Source organism: Bison bison, unplaced genomic scaffold, assembly GCF_000754665.1.
Source record: "Bison bison bison isolate TAMUID 2011002044 unplaced genomic scaffold, Bison_UMD1.0 scf7180017864354, whole genome shotgun sequence".
In the NCBI taxonomy this organism is placed as follows: Eukaryota; Metazoa; Chordata; class Mammalia; order Artiodactyla; family Bovidae; genus Bison; species Bison bison.
This window is the reverse complement of record NW_011494926.1, coordinates 2,530,007-2,549,974: the sequence shown is the minus strand read 5'-3', so window position 1 is coordinate 2,549,974 and position 19,968 is coordinate 2,530,007. Positions and strand designations below refer to the sequence as shown.

The window sequence follows — 19,968 nt, the reverse complement described above, 5'->3', positions numbered from 1 at the left end:
GGACGCCCGGGTCCTCAGGTCCTCCGAGCCTCCGAGCGGACGCAGGCGCCGCTGCGCTCGCGGCCCGTCGGGCCACCAGGGGGCGCCCACTCGCCCGGAGCGGGGCTGGGGTTGCTTTCTTCAACGCGACTCCACGAGAGCAGCCGGGGTTGTCTTCCAAAATGTATCTTGGTCCGGCCGGTTCACAAAGAATAAAAAGACGTTTTTCATGTAAGTGCAACAGCAGGTGCCTTTCCCTACCCTCTCAGCGGACACATTCCGTTTGAATGCGAATGAGGGGCCCAGGTGCCGAAGAACCCCAGCTTTTCCCGAGGGGGACGGAGTTGGCGGCCAAAGCCAGGGTGTGCGAGGCTGGCGGGAACTCGCTGCCTCAGTCTGGCCAACAAGTCTCGGGCCGAACAGGTGAAAGAAACCCGACGGCTGTTGCTTAGGGGATACTTGTGTCAGGCTGTGTTTCCAGCACTGCAGGAGCTCTGCGAAAACACGCTGTTGGGGCTCAAAGCATAAAGTGGAATTTTAAGTTAGAAGCTTCTGGCTGTTTAGAACACCTTCTGTGTTTACAGAGCCAATAGGGAAGAATCTAGGAATTTATTTTTAATGAACTGGAAGGAATTCCGTGTAATCTAGCTCACCCAACATCCGGTTTGCAAGCTGGGAAAATATTTAACCTATACCTTAAGGGCAATGTAAAAATGAGAATCTGTTGGGTTCTTTCTAATTTACTCCTTACTATTTTTTTTAAATTATTATTCATTGTTGCTACTTTCCGCACGTGGTGTATAAAGCACTATCTTGTGCCTCCAAGATTACTTAGTTGTGATCCCCAAGAGGAAGTATGTGTGTGTGTGTGTGTGTGTGTGCGCGCGTGCATGCACGCCTAGTGAAGTGTTTGGTGTAGCTATTATAATGTGTCCTAAAATTGATTTCATGTTATGTGCCAAAATTATAATGGGTTAATTTGGGGAGATACTTTAGAGTTTTGAAAGAATGTTATGTAAAACTTCACAATGGAGTCCATTTTCAAATGTGTTGTGGAGAGTTCGAGAGAGGTAACCCTAATATGTGAACAGGTGTTCCTGCTTGACTGATGTTGAAAAATGCCCAATCTTTGGAAACACCTGCTACCCCAACACTTACCTCTAGTTCTCTGGAGGCACAAAGTAACAGGTGCTCTTAATCGCAGTCATTGACCAGTGGGATCTTATTTCTGCCTTTTAATTTTGTGTTCATTTCTTTGGACTTCCTTTTTTTAACTATCACTTGCTGACTCAATCGCTTCTGTAGTGTCCAACTCTTTTCAACCGTATGGACTGTAGCCTGACAGGCTCCTCTGTCCATGGGGTTCTCCAGACAAGAATACTGGAGTGGGTTGCCATTTCCTTCTCCAGGGAATCTTCTTGACACAGGAATCAAACCTGTCTCCTGCATCTCCTGCATTGCAGGTGGATTCTTTACCCCTGAGCCACCTGGAAAGTCCTTTATTAACTCTAAGTACCTTCAGTTTGTTTTTTTCAAATGAGTCAGTGTATAAACAGGTGTGAATTTTGCCTCCCCCAGTCTTCCATAGACAGTGTGCTGCTGCTGCTGCTACTGCTGCTGCTGCTGCTGCTGCTGCTGCTGCTGCTGCTGCTGCTGCTGCTGCTGCTGCTGCTGCTGCATCGCTTCAGTCGTGTCCAACTCTGTGAGACCCCATAGACAGCAGCCCACCAGGCTCCCCTGTCCCTGGGATTCTCCAGGCAAGAACACTGGAGTGGGTTGCCATTTCCTTCTCCAATGCATGAAGGTGAAAAGTGAAAGTGAAGTCGCTCAGTGGTGTCCGATTCTTAGCAACCCCATGGACTGCAGCCCACCAGGCTCCTCCCTCCATGGGATTTTCCAGGCAAGAGTACTGGAGTGGGGTGCCATCGCCTTCTCAGATCGACAGTGTAGGCTGCTTATTTACCAATAGGTCTGTTGTACAAGTTAAGTCAGATATTTCCAAGGTTGCACTCACTCATCTAAGTTTCTGGTTTATATCCTAGTAACAGGAGAATGTAGTTTTAAACAACTCTAGTTCCAGTTTTTTTTTTATGAGATTGACTGAACCACTTGGCTTTACTGGTTTAGATCCAGTTTTGATAACCAACCATATCTTGCAGTGATATGCTGTGTTTTTTGAGACAAAGAAGAACATTGATTGTTTTATTTAGTTTTTAGTTTTATAACCAAGGTGAATTATCTATCCCTATTTAAAGATGGCCCAGTATACACAACAGTGTATACTGCTTCCAAGAGTAAAAATTGAGTATCTCAATTGCCTTAATAAAATTATGCATGGACTCTTTTGGGAGGGACCTTCCTAAGTTAAAGGCTTTGCAATAATGACCTTTTGATTTGACAGCCAGGACTGTAGTCATTTTACTTTTTGAATTGCTTTGAATCTTCAAATTCTGTATCTGTTACTTCTTGGAGAGAATTGGGAGTTGCTACAATAGAAATTCAAAATAGAACACTCAGTTCTTATCTACATCCCTAGGAAGACTGGGAAGAGTTTATCTCTGTATCTGACCTTCTTTGGTGATGTCCTTTTATCCTTAGCTAGACTGGGGGAAAGATCTGGAGTCATCCTTGGGTAAGAGAAGTGATGGGTTCATCTTGAACTGGAGGCTCTGGTTGGTCTGGTTTTTTTCAGAAATCTTACAGTCAACCTGAATCTATCTACTTGGCAATTTCTACAGGTTAATCAGTCTTCCTGCCAGCTCTAGGAACTGTATTACTACAATTTATGAAAAGTCAGTTATGGACTGAATTTCTGTAACAAGGCAAAATTTCTCTACTGGTCAACATGATTTTTCTCATTATATTACCATTATATTTATCCCTTGACCTAACAGTCAGGCTTCTTCCCTTGTAAGACTGATGTCTGGAGAGAAAGTCTAATTGGTGAGACCATCGTATTGTTGCTTTGCCTTTCCCCAGATAGTCCCAGGTTTATATGTTTTATTCTGTTTTTAACATTTGGTCCCTTTATTTTGGGGTTTCCCTGGTAGCTCAGCAGTAAAGAATCTGCCTGCAGTGCAGGAGCTGCAGGAGACATGGGTTCAATCCCTGGGTCGGCAAGATACCCTGGAGGAGGGCATGGCAACCCACTGGAGAATCCCCATTGACAGAGGAGCGTGGGGGCTACAGTCCATGGGGTCACAAAGAGTTGAATGTGACTGAAGTGACTTAGCACACACGCATGCCCTTTATTTTGGAATCTTTTTAACCTAGATGCTAAAGTAAAAACCACAAATTGAAATGAGTATTTGGATATTACTAAGATTTTAGCCTCTGAAAATAGGAGTTTTGGGCTTTATACTTTCCATTATGTGGACCTGTGATCAAAAGGGCATAGGAAGTTCAGCTTGTTCTCTGAGGAAGATGTCAAACACATTGCATGATGGTCCTTCTTATAATTCAGATGCCATCACATCCAGGCTGCCAGCCAGCCCTGAATTAATCTCAGTTAATAGGTCAGGTCGAAAAATGTTCAATTTGGTAAATGGAAGATGGGTGCATGCTGACTCAATTTCTTCTTCCTGTCCTGATCCTTTGGACAGGAAGTATTATGAAGTTACAGTGAATTGTGGATCATTTGAGGATATTGTGGGGTTGTATAAAACAGCATTTCTATACAAACTGTGTGTTGGGTGTGACTATTCAAAAGGCTAATCTGCCCCAAGGATCTGAGGGAATATATATTGGGACTGCCTTGGACTTAGTGGGCTGGAACTGAAAATAGATTCTTTACCATATTATTCTTTCAAAAAACCAAAAACACTCACTTTGAAATTCCTAAACGTTCACACTCAGTAAGTGCTTTCCAATGAATGAATGAAATTAAGTAAATTTTTTTATTAACCTGAATTTTCTTAAATACAGAGTTTTGAGATTTTTTTTAATGACTAAACTTGAGTCATTCTGTTAACCTAGAAATTACTATTGTGTTTTGTGTAATTATTAGCAAGTGACTGAAATAAGTCGTTTAAGGCCATGATTTTTAACCCCTGGAATAGTAAATATTGTAAAGTTTAAAAATAAATCTTTATGGAAATTTTATGTGCTTGAAAGAAAATCTGTAGGGAACATCTATATTCTAACTGTATAATAAATTAACAAAAAGACTGATCATGGGGGACCTAGACTATAGCTAAAAGAAAACTCATGAGTCTTTTCCTTCAAAAATGCATTTGGCAAAAGTCTAAATATATTAATGCTGCTGCTAAGTCTCGTCAGTCGTGTCCAACTCTGTGCGACCCCATAGACGGCCTCCTACCAGGCTCTTCTGTCCCTGGGATTCTCCAGGCAAGAACACTGGAGTGGGTTGCCATTTCCTTCTCCAATGCATGAAAGTGAAAAGTGAAAGTGAAGTCGCTCAGTCGTGTCCCGCTCTTTCATGTCCCACTCTTAGTGACCTCATGGACTGCAATCTACCAGGCTCCTCCATCCATGGGATTTTCCAGGCAAGAGTACTGGAGCGGGGTTCCATTGCCTTTTCCGAAATATATTAATAATTAAAATTAAATAGCCTGTAGCTTCAAATTTAGAAGTTAGCACTTTGCTAACTTTCAAGAATGCATTTTTAAAATAGCTTCCAGAAAGCCCCCAAATAGTGGACTATTTTTGCCTTTCAGGTTCTTTGTGAAAATTCCAACCATTTGGGGCAAATCTCCTCAGGATGCCTTGATGCTCAAACTTGGCTTTTCATTTTTCCTGGGATAAAGATCCAAGTCCTTAACCCAATTTCCTGGTCCTACAGTCTGTCCACTTTTCCTTCCCAACCTTTGTCACACCCACCACACCCCCTGCTTTCTGCTACTATGACTATTACTTTTGTATATGCAATTTCCCCTTTCACTTTCTGGCCTTTTGCTGTGTTAACTCCGACTTATCTTTCAAATCTCTCTTGTCTTCTTTTTAGAAAACCTTTTTTCTGACCTTTTGACTCGGTCAGATCTCCTTGTTCTTCTGACCGTCTCTGCTGCAAACATTCATGTAACAATTGAATGATCGTTTATTAACTGTCTCCTTTGCTGTATTTTAAGCTCCATGAGGAATCCGAGTGGTGCTGCCTGCCATTTAATCCCCAGCACTGAAGGACCTGGCACATATAAGTATCTCAAATATTTTTAAATAAGATGAATGAATGAGTGAGTCAGGTAATTAACCTTAGTTCCCACCTGTAAAAGACTTGCTGTTGGGATTGGATGATATAAAGTACCTACAAAAGCTAGTGTATGGGAAGTTCTCAATAAGTAGCAGTGATAATTTCAGTTCACTTGGGCTTGGTAGTTTATTTGGTAAAAATAATTGTTTTGCCTCAATATTTTCAAAAAGTTTAAAAAATTATATAAGTGCTCAGTTGCTTAGTTATGTCTGACTCTTTGCAACCCCATGGACTGTAGCCTGCCAGGCTCCTCTGTCCATAAAATTTTCCGAGGCAAGAATATTGGAGTTTGTTGCTATGCCCTTCTCGAGGGGATCTTCCTGACCCAGGGATCAAACATGTGTCTCTTTGTGTCTCCTGCATTGACAGGTGGATTCTTTACCACATGCGCCTCCTGGGAAGCCCCCAATTTGATTTATGTATTTTACTTATTTGTGTTTATGTAGGAATAAAAATGGGAGAAGGAAATGGCAACCCATTCTAGTGTTCTTGCCTGGAGAATCCCAGGGACTGTGGAGCCTGGTGGGGCTGCCATCTATGGGGTTGCACAGAGTAGAACACAACTGATGGGACTTAGCAGCAGGAATAAAAAAGAGATTTAAAGCATGTTTCAGTGACTGTTATTAGCTATATTCAGCTGTTAATGGTATTTCTACAGAAACATTTGATTTTTGTTTTTATGAATTATGAGTAAAAGTGACCCCTTGGAATTCTCTAGGCCAGAATACTGGAGTGGGTAGCCTTTCCCTTCTCCAGGGGATCTTCCCAACCCAGGGATTGAACCCAGGTCTCCTGCCTTGCAGGCAGATTCTTTACCAGCTGAGCCACAAGGGAAGCCCCTTCTCAAAAAACTAGAGCACTTGAGAGAAGGTGGGACCTATTTAGCTGATGTGGTTGTTTCTGGCTGGAAGTTCTCTTGATTTAATTACTTGTTCAGAAAATATAGATGCTTGAGAAATGTGAATTCCTTCTTGTGTGAGAGTGATATTTAGGCTCTTACCAACAGTGAATTTTTAAGTGTATATCTTGGGGATGGAGCCTTGTGTCTGCAGTGGTGCTGGAAGTTCCATCCTCTGTTAGGAAGAAGACACACATTCGGTTACAGTCAATGTGTGACAGAGGTGTTTGTTGTTCTTCAGAAGGCAATGATGTTTCATGGTTTTCAATTCTTTGGGTCATGATGATCCTGTGAAGGTGAAAGTACAACAACTCAGAATAATATTTAGAGTCTTGAACTACAAGTCCTATTCTCTAGCATTTTGGGGAAACATTTATCAACTACCCTTTCTTATTCAATAACATGGAGTGGCCTTCTGGGGGCAGGGTTCCTGTCTTCATGGCCTGGGAGTTGCTGGCTTGATCACTTTGCTCAGTGGGTTTGAGATGAGAACTTGCCAGTGTCTAGGTCCAAGGAGCTGACAGTCTAAATGGGAGATGAGGCAAATAGCCATGAAAACACAGGAAAGCCATTTAAGGGCATCTACTAAGTCAACTGGGCTTCCCAGGTGGCGTTAATGGTAGGGAACCTGCCTGCCAAGGCAGGAGACGGAAGAGATGCAGTTTGATCCCTGGCTCAGGGAAGATCCTCTGGAGGAGGGTGTGGCAACCCACTGCAGTATTCTTGCTTGGAGAATCTCCAAGGACAGAGCCGCCTGGCAGGCTACAGTCCATAGGGTTGTAAAGAGTTGGACACAACTGAAGCTACTTAGCAGTTATGCACTAAGTCATTTTCAGCTGGGTACTGTTGATGCTTGAGGGTTTGTTGGTTCAGCAGGGCTAAGAAGAAGGCTTCCAAAGGGGACACCTCTGAGCAGGGCAGTGGCCCAGGTGTTAGCTCCCTCTGAGCCTCAGTGTCTGTTATTCTCTCATTTTGGCAGTACATATTGAGTGGTTTATTAAAAAGCTAAGACTCTCTGAATGTATGTGGGTGGGTGTGGGTGAAAAAGACCCTTAATGTCTCCAGTACTCTAACTTTAGAATGGAGTTCAGATAAGACAGTTTTAGACAGAAGCTGAAATATTTAAATTTCCCAAAAATATTCTGTTAATATATACAAGTCATCCTAGGAACATTTCAACCTCAGGCAGGGCCAGGGTTTGTGGCAACAGACAAATGATTATCTTCCCATTATTTGTCACCCTTTTCTCATGAACTTTGTACAACTGTTAAAATAAGTTTCTTTTTAAAAAATTTATTGTTTTATTGAAGGATAATTGCTTTACAGAATTTTGTTGTTTTCTATCCAACCTCAACATGAATGAGCCATAGGTATACATATATCCCCTCCCTTTTGAACCTCCCTCCCATCTCCCTCCCCATCCCACCCCTCTAGGTTGATGCAGAGCACCTGTTTGAGTTTCCTGAGCGATATAGCAAATTCCTGTTGGCTATCTATCTTACCTTTTTTTTTTCTTTTTAAAAAATACTTTTAAAATTTTTATATTTTTGCTGCACTGTGTGGCATGTGGGATTTTAGCTATCCAATCAGGGATTGAATTTGGACTCTGCATTGGAAGGCAAAGTCTTAAACACTGAACCACCACAGAAATCCAAAATAAGTTGCTTTTATGCCTTACTTAAAAAAAAATATTTTTAATTGGTGGATGATTGCTTTACAATGCTGTCTTGGTTTCTGCCATACAACAATGTGAATCAGCCATAAGAATATATGTGTCACCTCCCCTCCACCTATGCCTTACTTCTTTTTTGTACTTTTTGACTACTTCTTAAGTTATTGGTGGGTTGAAACTTCTGAAATCTAAAATAATACCCAATGTCCTAGGTTCCAGGTGCCTCAGAGGCAAAGGGCACCATCCATGTGGCAGTCATTAGCACTGCAGCTCAGCAGGTGTTATAAATCACAATATCAGGATTGGGAGGGGTTTAGCATGCTTGCAGTAAAACGGTAGAGATTTTACCAAAAATCTCTGTTATCTTTTGACGATCACTTTTTATCAATTTATATTGAATACATTATGTTCCAGAATTATCCAAAGATAACTGACCTTGCTCTACTTTTTTCTGTATCACTGTCTCCCAAATGACAAATGGGTTCATTTTATTTTTTTCTGAATTACATATTCACTGTAAGAAGAAAATAAAAATCAAGCAATTCAGAAAACTATGAAGAAGTAGAAGTCCCACTCATGGAAAATATTTGATGAATATTTATTTTAAGATACTTTATTGCTAGTCATTCGATTTTCTCTTTTTGAGGGCTTGGAGTTCAGTTGTTTTGCTTGAATAAATAGTGCTGTGGTAAGCATTCTTGTTCCTATATATTCATGCATTTATCTTACCCTGCTAGGATAGATTCATAGAAGTAGAATTTTAGTCCAATTTATGTATATTAATTTTTCTGATACTATTGCTAACAGCTCCCCAAAAGATTTCTCCAGTTTTCATTTCTTTAAATAATAATAATTATTTATTTATATATTTTTAAATGATTTTTGGCTGTGTCGGGTCTTTGTTGTTGCATGCACAAGTTTTCTCTCATTGCAGGGGCAGGAGGGTTCCTCTCTAGTTGAGTTGCACTGGCTTCTCATTGCAGTGGTTTCTCTGGTTGCAGAGCACAGGACTCTAGAGTGCATGGCTTTTTGTAGTTGCAGACCTCGGGCTCAGTTGTTATGTGGCATGTGGGATCTTTCCGAACCAGGGATCAAACTAGTGTCCCCTGCATTGCAAGGCAGATTCTTAACACTGTACCAAGTGGTAAGGGAAACCCCGGTTTAAATTTCTAATTCTAGTTAAGAAAGACTGTTTCGCCAGAGATCTTACCAATAGTAAGTTTTGCCACAATTTTTAACCTGTGCTTATCTAATAGGTAAATTTTGATATCTCAGTGTTTCATTTTGTATTTCTTTGTTTAGTTCTGAATTTAAACCTACATTTTAATATTTCTTGGAAAGTAGCATTTTTTCTCTGTGATTTCAATTTCACATCCTTTGTTCATGTTTTAATTGGAGTGTTGTTCCTTTGTTTATTTTTGGTTTCCTCATTTTAAAATGCAGTTATTTCCCCCATTTTCCATTTGTCTTTCAAACTTTGGTGGTGGTGTTTTGTTTTTGCCATATACAGACATTTTCAATTTGTTCATGAGCTCATGCCTATTTTCATTTATGGTTTCCGGCTGTGTTCAGTTGCTTAAGACAGCTTCTTGACTTTCATAGTAGTAAATTATAAATTAACATTAAAGCTCAAAATCATTGGGGATAATGTGGTACAAATAGTTAAGCCATGTATCTTACTGGCATGCTCATTAGGCTAAATTTGAAGGAAGAATAATAATAATATTTGGATGGGGAGAGGTAAGGATGGAAGATGGTTCTGTGTAAAAATTTGATTCAAAGCATGAAATTTCTGGCTTTGAATTAAGTTGGGGTTGCCAGATTAAGAATCCACCTGCCAATGCAAGACCCAAGAGATGTGGGTTCAATCCCTGGGCCAGGAAGATCCACTGAAGGAGGAAATGGCAACCTGCTCCAATATTCTTGCCTGGGAAGGCTCTGCCAGGCTCCTATCCATGGGGTCAAAATGAGTAGGACACGAAATGAGCACACTAAGGAAGGCCAGATTAACAAATAAAAGCACAGAACACTCAGTCATGTTTGCATTTCAGATAAACCACAAATAGTTTTTTTTTTTTTTTAATAAGTTCACTATTTTATCTGGTGACCCCAAATTAAGCAAAGTAAGTAAATAACAATATGACAGTATTCAAAGTAAAAGCTAGTCATGTCAAAATGTACTGCTACCTTTATTTATTGAGATAGGTTATTCAGAATATATTTTTTTTGTAAAAAAAAAAAAAAACTATCATATCCTAAAGATGATCCACATCCTAACAAAGTTTTTTTTTCCTTTCTTTTTTAATGTATGTTGTATGTCTACAGAGCCAAGTAGAAGTATGAATTGAGCTTTATCTGAGACCTAACATACAGTTGGTAGTGGTTTAGTTACTAAGTTGTGTCTGATTCTTGTGACCCCATGGACTGTAGCCTGCCAGGCTCCTCTGTCCATGGGATTCTCCAGGCAAGAATACTGGAGTGGGTTGCCATTTCCTTCTCCAGGGAATCTTCCCGACCCAGGGATCAAACCCAGGTCTCCTGCACTGTAGGCAGATTCTTTACCAGCTGAGCTACCAGGGAAGCCAGTTAGCCACATTCAGTTGGAAAATTGTACTTTTTTCCCAGTAGCAAGGATTCCTTGTTTTATTTTCTAGATTAGTGATTTTTGACCCTGACTACACATTAGCATTACTTGCAGAGATTTGCAAAGGTTATATGACAAGATCCTTCCTGTAGAGTCCAGTTTAGGTTGGTCTCAGAGGGGCCTTGGTGCTTAGTCGCCCACTGCCTTAGTTTCCTCACCCATAAAGTGGGGGTAAAATTATTTCCTATGTCCAAGCTTCATCATGAGAGTTAAATATGTAAAGTAGGTGGAGTTTTAGAAGAAGTCTGACTTGTAATCACTCTTAAATAAATGAAAGTCATTGTATTATTGTAAAGAAACCATAATAGAGTTTCCTAGCTCATTGAGAACTAGAAAATGCAGTAGATAGCAAGCAAAGCATGGGTAGATGAAAATGCTAGAAAGGCTCACATCTGCATGCAAGAGCTGATTATGGATATCTCTGCTCATCCCTACGTTTAGTGACATTAGGTCTGAAAATCAGCCATGGTGAATTTATTGACAGCACAGAAATCATCAAAGGCTGAAATCAAGGATTTTTAGTTCACTTTTGTTTTTTGGTACCCCAGAGATCCAGTTACTGACAATATCACCATGTGAGAGGATGAAGGCAGGTGACAGAGAGGTCTGGGGTGAAAAACATCATACATTTACCTTGTGGTTTGGCCTGAATTTGGACCTAGCCAGTTATGGCATATGAGAGTTGGACCATAAAGAAGGCTGAGCACCAAAGAACTTATGCTTTCCAATTGTGATGCTGAGTGCAAGATCAAACCTTGCAATTCTGAAGGAATTCTGAGTCAATTCTGAAGGAAATCAACCCTGAATATTCATTGGAAGGACTGATGCTGAAGCTCCAATACTGTGGCCATGTGATGTGAAGAGCTGTTGCTGCGTCTGCTAAGTCACTGCAGTCGTGTCTGACTCTGTGCGACGCCATAGATGGCAGCCCACCAGGCTCTGCAGTCCCTGGGATTCTCCAGGCAAGAACACTGGAGTGGGTTGCCATTTCCTTCTTTGGGTGTGAAGAGCTATCTCATTGGAAAATACCCTGATGCTGGGAAAGATTGAAGGCAAAAGGATGAGGTGGTTAGATAGCATCATTGAGTCAATGGACATGAATTAGAGCTAACACTGGGAGATAGTGAAAGACAGGGAAGCCTGGTATGATACAGTTCATAGGGTTGCAAAGATTTGGACACACTTAGCGACTGAACAACAGTCATGGCATCTGTCATTTATGGACCCAGGGCTTAAGTTTTGAGTCCCTGGAGGTGGTAGATTTATGAGTAGTGTGGTCCTCACCTGGTTTTGAATCTAGAATCATCAGAGTATGATTGAGCTATCACTTAAACAATTGTTCCAAGTCTAGGGGCAAATTATTTAATCCTGCCCTCAAAAACTTAATGATCTGCAGAAACAAAGAGTAGAATGGTGGTTGCCAGAGGCTGGTGGAAATGGGGAGAGGTGGGTACGCACCTTCAGTTATAGAGTGAATACAGAGTCTGATGATTTAATGTCTAGAATGGTGGATAAAGTTAATAATACTTCATCATGTACTTGAAATTTGCTAAGTAAGTAGATATAAAGCATTCTCACATGCACAAACACAAAGTAACTATATAAGGTGAAAGATATGTCCAACTTGGTATTGGAATCATTTCATGATATATGCATGCATGCTAAGTTGCTTCAGTTGTTCCTGACTCTCTGCAATCTCATGGACTGTAGCCCATCAGGGTCCTCTATCCATGAGATTCTCCAGATAAGAATACTGGAGTGGGTTGCCATTTTCTCCTCCAGGAGATCTTTTGGACCCGGGGATTGAACCCACCTTTCCTGTGGCTCCTGCATTCCAGGCAGATTCTTTACTGCTGAGTCACCAGTATCAAGTCCTTCATGATATATATGTGTATCAAATTATTGTGTTGTGTACTTTAAATATATAAAATTTTAATTGTCAATTATACCTCAATAAAGATGGGGAAAAAAAAAAAAGGAGCAGGGGGCATAGGAAGCCACAAGATGAACATGGTCCATCTAACTTATATTTAGATGGATGTACATTCTCAAAACCCAAGCGCAAAATGATGGTGATGATGGTGGTGATGATGATGATGAAATTCCCTTGAGGTCTACTTTAGGTTAGTTTTGGAATGCTCCGAGATGCTCTGTTCGTTGTCCTTTGCCTTTGTTGGGTACTCAGGTAGAAACTGGAGAAGGCAATGGCACCCCACTCCAGTACTCTTGCCTGGAAAATCCCATGGACGGAGGAGCCTGGTAGGCTGCGGTCCATGGGTTCGCTTAGAGTCGGACATGACTGAGCGACTTCACTTTCACTTTTCACTTTCAGGCATTGGAGAAGGAAATGGCACCCCACTCCAGTGTTCTTGCCTGGAGAATCCCAGGGACTGGGAAGCCTGGTGGGCTGCCGTCTATGGGGTCACACAGAGTTGGACATGACTGAAGCGACTTAGCAGCAGCAGCAGCAGGTAGAAACAGATGGAGAGTATTAGAGGGTCTTCATGCCTTAGTTTCCTCATTAATCAGAACAGAATGGTTGTCAGAGTGATATGGGTAATGGATTTTAACTGCATAGTGATTACAGTTAGTTCCTCAATTTTCAAGAACATTTGTTGGGTTAGGTTATAACTTAGGAACTTAGGAGGACTTCCCTGGTGGCTCAGATGGTCAAGAATCTGCCTGGAGATGCAGGAGATCAGGCTTTGATCCTGGGTCAGGATGTTCCCCTGGAGAAGGAAATGGCTACCCACTCCAGTGTTCTTGCCTGGAGAATTCCATGGACAGAGGAACCTTAGAACTACAGTCCCTGAGTGGGACTTGTGGGCAACTAATATTTTGATTACTTAGAGCTAAGTAAGCACCCTGCCTAGATTCTGAACTTTGACCTTGGACCTCAGTAGCCCCAAGAGCTCTCTAGGACCACTAGTCCTAATAGACTCAGTGGAGGTAGAGCTGGAGTCCTACTGCCTGACAGTTTGTTTTTGTTGATCTCTAAGTAAATCAGCATTTGTTATTGTTCATTTTAACCTTTATTTGACTTGCTTTAACAAAAGAGACACAGTAAATCTTTTCTCATAATGATTGAAACATTCTTCACTTAGAGAATTATATTGTTTTGGAAAAAAGCAGCTTGTATCATTCTGCATTAAAATGTGCAACATTGTTATTTTGGATTATTTTCTATAATCCCAAGTATATAATAATGTATTAAAAAGCCAATATGAGACTTTAAATTTCTTAACTTAAAAAAGCCCAACTATAATTTTATTATTTTAGCAAGAAAAAGAAGACTTATAATACTCAGGTATACAATTCAACTAAATCGGAATTTGATATTTGTACAATCTCTCCTCCTTGGAAGCTGCAGGTAGACAAAATTATTATATATATTGTATGTATGCTGCACGTACATTAAATTGATGAGAAACCCTGGCAATAAGCAAGCTCTTTGGAACCCAGACTGGATTGCCAAGCCGAGTACCCCTGCAAAACAAATTCTCTTTGTTTGAACATATGAAACATACCAAAAGAGAGTGAAAACCAGTTTTTTTATTTTTTATTTTTTTTGTTTGTTTTTGTGGGAGAACCACCAGTGGAAGAAAAGATCACTTCCTCTGTAGACACTTTATGGGTTTCGGATTCCGTAAACTCTGCCATGTAACTTGACCCCAAAGTTAGTGAAATCCTGTTAGACTTTCCCTGCCCTCCTTCCTGCTTCCATCTTTCTGGCTGTCTCACCTTTGAAAACCTAGATTTGTATTTGTATACATGTGTGATCCCTCCTCCCATTGTCTGGTTTTTTACCCAGGCACTTTTCACTTACATCCTCTTTTTCCCTCATTTGGCAGTCAGTTGGGCTTCTTCCTGCCTTGAATACCACATTCCTGAGTTATTCAAGCTCAGTCATTAGCACCCTGTCCCCCTACTAAAATTATGAATGAAAAGCCTTGTTGTTCTTTACAAATAACGCAGGCTTCCTCAGTCAGTCAAATTCAAATGGAAGTGACTGCCGGACAAAGGGGTGGGATGATGGACAGTCCTCACAGCGAGTCATCAATGCCCACAGGAAGTTTGCAAAGGCACAATCTAGGTGGAGAGGATTGGGTGTTCCCAGAGGACAAGGGTGGTGGGGGGGAGCTGGGAGGGGAGGGGTGCTCTTTGAATCCTTTTGGATCTTAAAGGAAAAAAAAGAAAGTCCAGGAAGACCAGAGAAAGCAATGTAGACAGTCAATTTTGTCCTAGCAAGAACTGAAAAATCCTTCCCTGGAGCCATCTCTACCTTGCAGTAATGCTGGTTGAAACAGACAAAACTGAAGGCCCTGACCATTAACTGGGGCAGTAGTGGGTTACAGACTGGGAGCTGCATGACTCCCTGCTGAGAAGTTGCATTGTCCAGGGGCCCCCTTTTTCACAACAGGGGAAAAGGTAATTGACAGCCTGATTGTTTGGCCGGGCCCCCTGCTGTTTTAAAATCCTGGAAGGCCCCAGTCACACGTTGTCAATAACAGCCGTCGGAGGTGCGGAGTGAAGGACTGTTCAGGAAGCAGTTTGAGCCCTTCAAGTGGACAGGCCTCAGTGACTTTTCTTGCACTCTGGCTGCCACAAGCGACTCATTCAAAAATAACCTTCAAGTAATAAATCAAACTTGTTTCCTGAACTATACAAGGAACAGCTGGTTATTTTTCCTCACTTTTTTTTTTTTTCAAAGACCAAAAAAAAAAAAAGAGATTTTTTACTACAGGAAATCAAGCATGTCAAAATTTGGCAAAGCAATTTGGATGATTTAACAGCTAAACACTTCTCTTTTTAATGTTATGCTTTCATCGGCCTTTTTTTTATTTCGGCTTTTCCTTTTTGCATTCTGTGTGCTGTCGTGGGTCCCTTATCTCTGCTTTCCTCCTTTGTGAAAGGAAAACGAGTTTAGTGTTTTGTCCTTAGAAGATCTTTGGTGTAATTTCTAACGTAGTGGTCAAGATGCTCTACTTCTTACACAGCTAAAATTTGTTTTGTTCTGCAGGAAAAGTTTGGCTTTAGACCTATGGTTCCACGTCTCTTTTTCTCCAGAGATCCATTTATTTTGGAGTTCTGATGACAAGGCAGTTTTTCTCCAGTCTGCTGATTTAGGAACCCTGAGCTAGTGCCTATGTCACAACTGAAGTAGTCTGGTGTTTTAAGAAAGTACATTTTGAGCTCTTTGGTCTTTTTGCGTCTCTCTTTGTGCCTATTTTTGTGTTTCCTCTGTGTGTGTCTTTTTCTCCTTGACTATGTTTGTTTGCCCTTCAGATTCTAGAAAAATTGGCTAATCTCTGATTGGCCTTATAAGTAATTAAAAATATAAGTAACATGAAGAAATGGCCTTCTGTGATGATTCCTGTTTACCTTTCTTTTACAGATCCTTGGTATTTCCAATAGAAATCCATTTTAAGTGAAAATATTTTAATGATCTTATGAGTGTGTACCTTAGAGGTCAGCTTTTCACAACTTGTGGACTTTGAGAATTAAAAAAGAAGTGTATTTGAGAAACTGTCAGATTTTAGTGCACTAGGTCTATTTCAATCTATTTAACTAAATAGTCAGGATTAGATACTAAGATTATGTAAAACATCTCTTTTATAGGATATTTTGACCACTCTACAATAAATGAAAAAACATTATAATATAGCATTAAGTGAGAAATTATAAATTATACTTAGGGATTTTGACCTTTATGTATAATAAATTTATATTTCTTAATTTTGTTGAAGAGATTATTTATTTGTAATAAAACACTTGTAATGAAAGTCATGTTTACAGGAAGATAATAATGAAATTCAATTTGCAGTAGAATTAGGTCATGGTAGGCTTCTTTTGTATTTCTATTCATTTCTTTTTAAATTTCTTTTCCTTTGTATTTCCTTTATTAATGACAATGCTGTAATAGCACAAATAAACCCATCTTTGTGCTGTATAAGTAAACTTGTACACTTTGTAAATATACAGATATCTTGGCTGATACAAGTGTGAGTTTAGCAGTGGGTGTGGTTTCCATCTAAATGATTCTTCCATATACGGCTGATATTCATACTGAACATGTTTTGATGTAATATTTCTTTACTTTCAGCATTTAGCTTCGAGCATGTGATACGTGACTGGATGGAATTCCTGGAGAACTGTATTAACATGTTCCAAAGAGCTGAATCCTGAGGTTAGTACCACGTCAGAAAATTTGAGAATTTGCACAGTAATTATAGTATGGTTCATAAATGGTCTTATAATTTGCAAGTGAATTACATTATAGATATGATATTTAAAATAATATAAAACACTCAGTTCTGTAGATGAATCATTTCTTTTTAAGTCACAGCCTTTAGATTCACTCAGAGATGCTCAGGAATTGCTGAGTTAAGTGGCCTTTGAACCTTCTGGTGTCCTCCTTCAGCCTCACAGCTCCTCCCCTTGGCCCTGTGGACTCTGGTCACAGTAGGGGCGGGCGAGATAGCGAGTGTAGACTGAAAGTGCTCTGTGCAGACTTGCTTTCTGGCCTCCTGTTCAGCTGCCAGTCTCACAGCTTGCCCTGAGAATGGACTTCCTGTGCTGTCATTTACACTCACTATCACACTAAGCGCTCTTTGTCACTCAGCCTTTGAGACAGAAGGGGGCGAGATAACGCATCTAGACCGCTCCTGTTGACTTTGTAGATAAAGTCAAGGGCTGGAGTCAAGAACCCAGGGTCTTATCCTCCTCACTTTGCAACTGCCTTGCCTTGTGACATTGAGCCAGGCTTTGGACCTCCCCATTCCTCACTATTCCTCTTCTATCCAATGAGAATCAGGGTGGGATGTTCTCTTATTTATCAGCAAGGTGTGGTTGTTGAAGGAATTTCTAAATGCTTGAAGCCCCTAGCAAAAGGAAAACGAAATCAGATAAAATGACCTTTTCTTCTGCTTTTTTTGGGGGGGTGGGGGGAATGGATAGGAAGCTGAGGCTGGTTAATTACTCCCTACTCCCAGAAGTAATTCATTCTATAATCTTGTAGATAGGGGATTTTCCTCCTACCCTTGTCAATTTTTACCTCGTCCTTATCTTTTGCTCTTTTCGTTTTTCTCTCTCTCTCTTCCTTTCTGTTTCTCCCTTTTCCTCTACCCCTGCAATGTTTCTTTCATAGCAATGTGCTGTGAGATCAAGGTGTGTAGAAATCAGCAAAGGTGAAAAGCATCTCTAAAAGGCTCTGTTCAATGTGGGTGAGCAGAGACACCGAGAAAATAGAAGGGCATCCTGAGCTGACTGGATGGGGAGGGACAGTAAGGGGATGCTTTTGCAAATATATTGGACTTAGAAAGGTAAGCCTTTAGAGACAGTTACCAGATGGCAGTGGCACCCCACTCCAGTAGTCTTGCCTGGAAAATTCCATGGATGGAGGAGCCTGGTGGGCTGCAGTCCATGGGGTCACTAAGAGTTGGACACAACTGAGCGACTTCACTTTCACTTTTCACTTTCATGCATTGGAGAAGGAAATGGCAACCCACTCCAGTGTTCTTGCCTGGAGAATCCCAGGGACGGGAAGCCTGGTGGGCTGCTGTCTATGAGGTCACACAGAGTCAGACACGACTGAAGCGACTTAGCAGCAGCGGCGGCAGCTGGCAAAATGGGTCTCTGGGGGCCTGGGACCACTTATTTAGAGGTTGTCTCAAAGAGATGGGATTGGAAAGGGTTGGAACCTATAGTGAAATTCAAGGATTCTCTCAATGGGATAGGATGGAGTGCCTGTTCTGACCACAGCCATGACTTCATCCTTTTCCCTTTTCAGTAACTTGTACAACTGCATAGAGTGTAGCTTTAAGTCAAAAGTGATTTCATCTCCTATTTCAAATTAGAGTGTGTGAAGTATTATGAATTTTAAAGCATGCATTTTAATACATTTTACTTGGTTCAGTGGGTAAAGAATTCGCCTGCAGTGTAAGAGACACAGGAGACACGGGTTTGATTCCTGGGCCAGGAAGATCTCCTGGAGAAGGAAATGGCAGCTCACTTCAGGTTTCTTGCCTGGGAAATTCCATGGACAGAGATGTCTAGAGGGCTATGGGTCCAGTCCAATGGGTCCAGTCAATTAGGTTGCAAAAGGTCAGACATGACAGTGTGACTAAGCATGCACTTTTTAAAAACCTTTAGTGGTTGAGTTTTATTGCTGTTGTTTTCATTTTGTTCTGCGAAGAGCTTGGTAATATAAATTACAAGCCAGACGTTAATTCACTTAGCATTCCTCATGGCCTTTTAAGAAGGGTGCTGTATATTCTGGCTTGCTTATTGGATTTTCCTCATCTACACATCGATTCATATGTATTTTGATTTTTTTTCACTCAAAGGGCAGCAATATCATTTTGGTGGTGTATGTTTTTGATCTATGTACATACATGGTTTTTATATGGCCTGACATTGTGTTTGTTACTTCTTATTGCATCTATTGTATATTCTAAAATGTATTATTCTATTTTGCTACCTATAGCTAGGCTTTTTTAGGGTGACTCCCCTCATTAAAAAAAACGAAGACTACTACATGGGGGACATAAAAAAAAATATATATATATATATACACACACATAATGTAGTATATGTACATAAATATATATTTAAAATATAAAAATATATATTTTACTTATTTTAATAAGAAGGATATGAAAAGATATATATCAGTCTGTCTATAATACATAGGATCTGAAGGGGATGCAGGATCTTATTAACTTTAAAAAAATAATTTATTTATTTTTAATTGGAGGATACTTGCTTTACAATATTGTGTTGGTTTCTGCCATTCATCAACACAAATCAGCCATAGGTATACATATGTCCCCTCCCTCTTGAACTTCCCTCTCACCTCCCACCCCATCTCAGCTCTCTACTTTGTCACACAGCACCAGATTTGAGCTCCCTGCATCATATAGCAAAACCCCACTGGTTATCTCTTTCACACAGGGTAATGATTATGTTTCAATAAGGAACTTATTAACTTGCTAAACTTTTTTTTCTGCTATTTCACTTTGTACAACAAATATGTGTTGCTTTTAAAAAATTATTGTATTACTTTCTTAAAACATTAATGAAAAAAGTTTCACTACTGATTTAATATAAACACTTAAAGACAAAATTTAGTAGTCACTGATAATATTTATGTTTTACAAGGTTTTTGCCAATCTTGTTAAAATGTCTAAAAATCTGCAAGAGTCTCTTTTGTTTTTAGAGCACACACATACACAAGGCAATGGTTGGTGCTCCCTCTGCTGGTTTCCCTGTAAGAATTAGCGAGCCAACTTGGGAGAGTAAAAAGATAACAATGAAAACTATGTTGATTCTTTGATCTTTAAGCACCCTTTCCACATATGAGCTTTATCCTAGATTGGCAGCAAGTGTTAAAGCAGTTTGTGAAAATGGGTTCTTTCCTGATATTTAACAGTGATACTGAAGTTGGGCTAGATAATTCAATTTCTCCTTTTTCATATCATATAGTAAGATATAAAACACAATTATTCCTAATTTATTGGGACTTTTTGAGTGGGGATTAATTTTATACAACTAACTCTAGTAGTCAC

General features: G+C 40.2%; 1 long non-coding RNA gene across 2 annotated transcripts in view; it reads left to right on the top strand.

The window, feature by feature from the left end:
* Positions 1 to 101: 101 nt before the first annotated feature.
* LOC104999556 overlaps positions 102 to 19,968 on the top strand; it is a 177,514-nt gene continuing 157,647 nt past the window's right edge. For both annotated transcript variants that reach the window (XR_826613.1, XR_826612.1), the window contains exons 1-2: positions 102 to 210; positions 16,506 to 16,589. This is a non-coding gene — a long non-coding RNA (uncharacterized LOC104999556). The remainder of the gene's footprint in view (positions 211 to 16,505; positions 16,590 to 19,968) is intronic.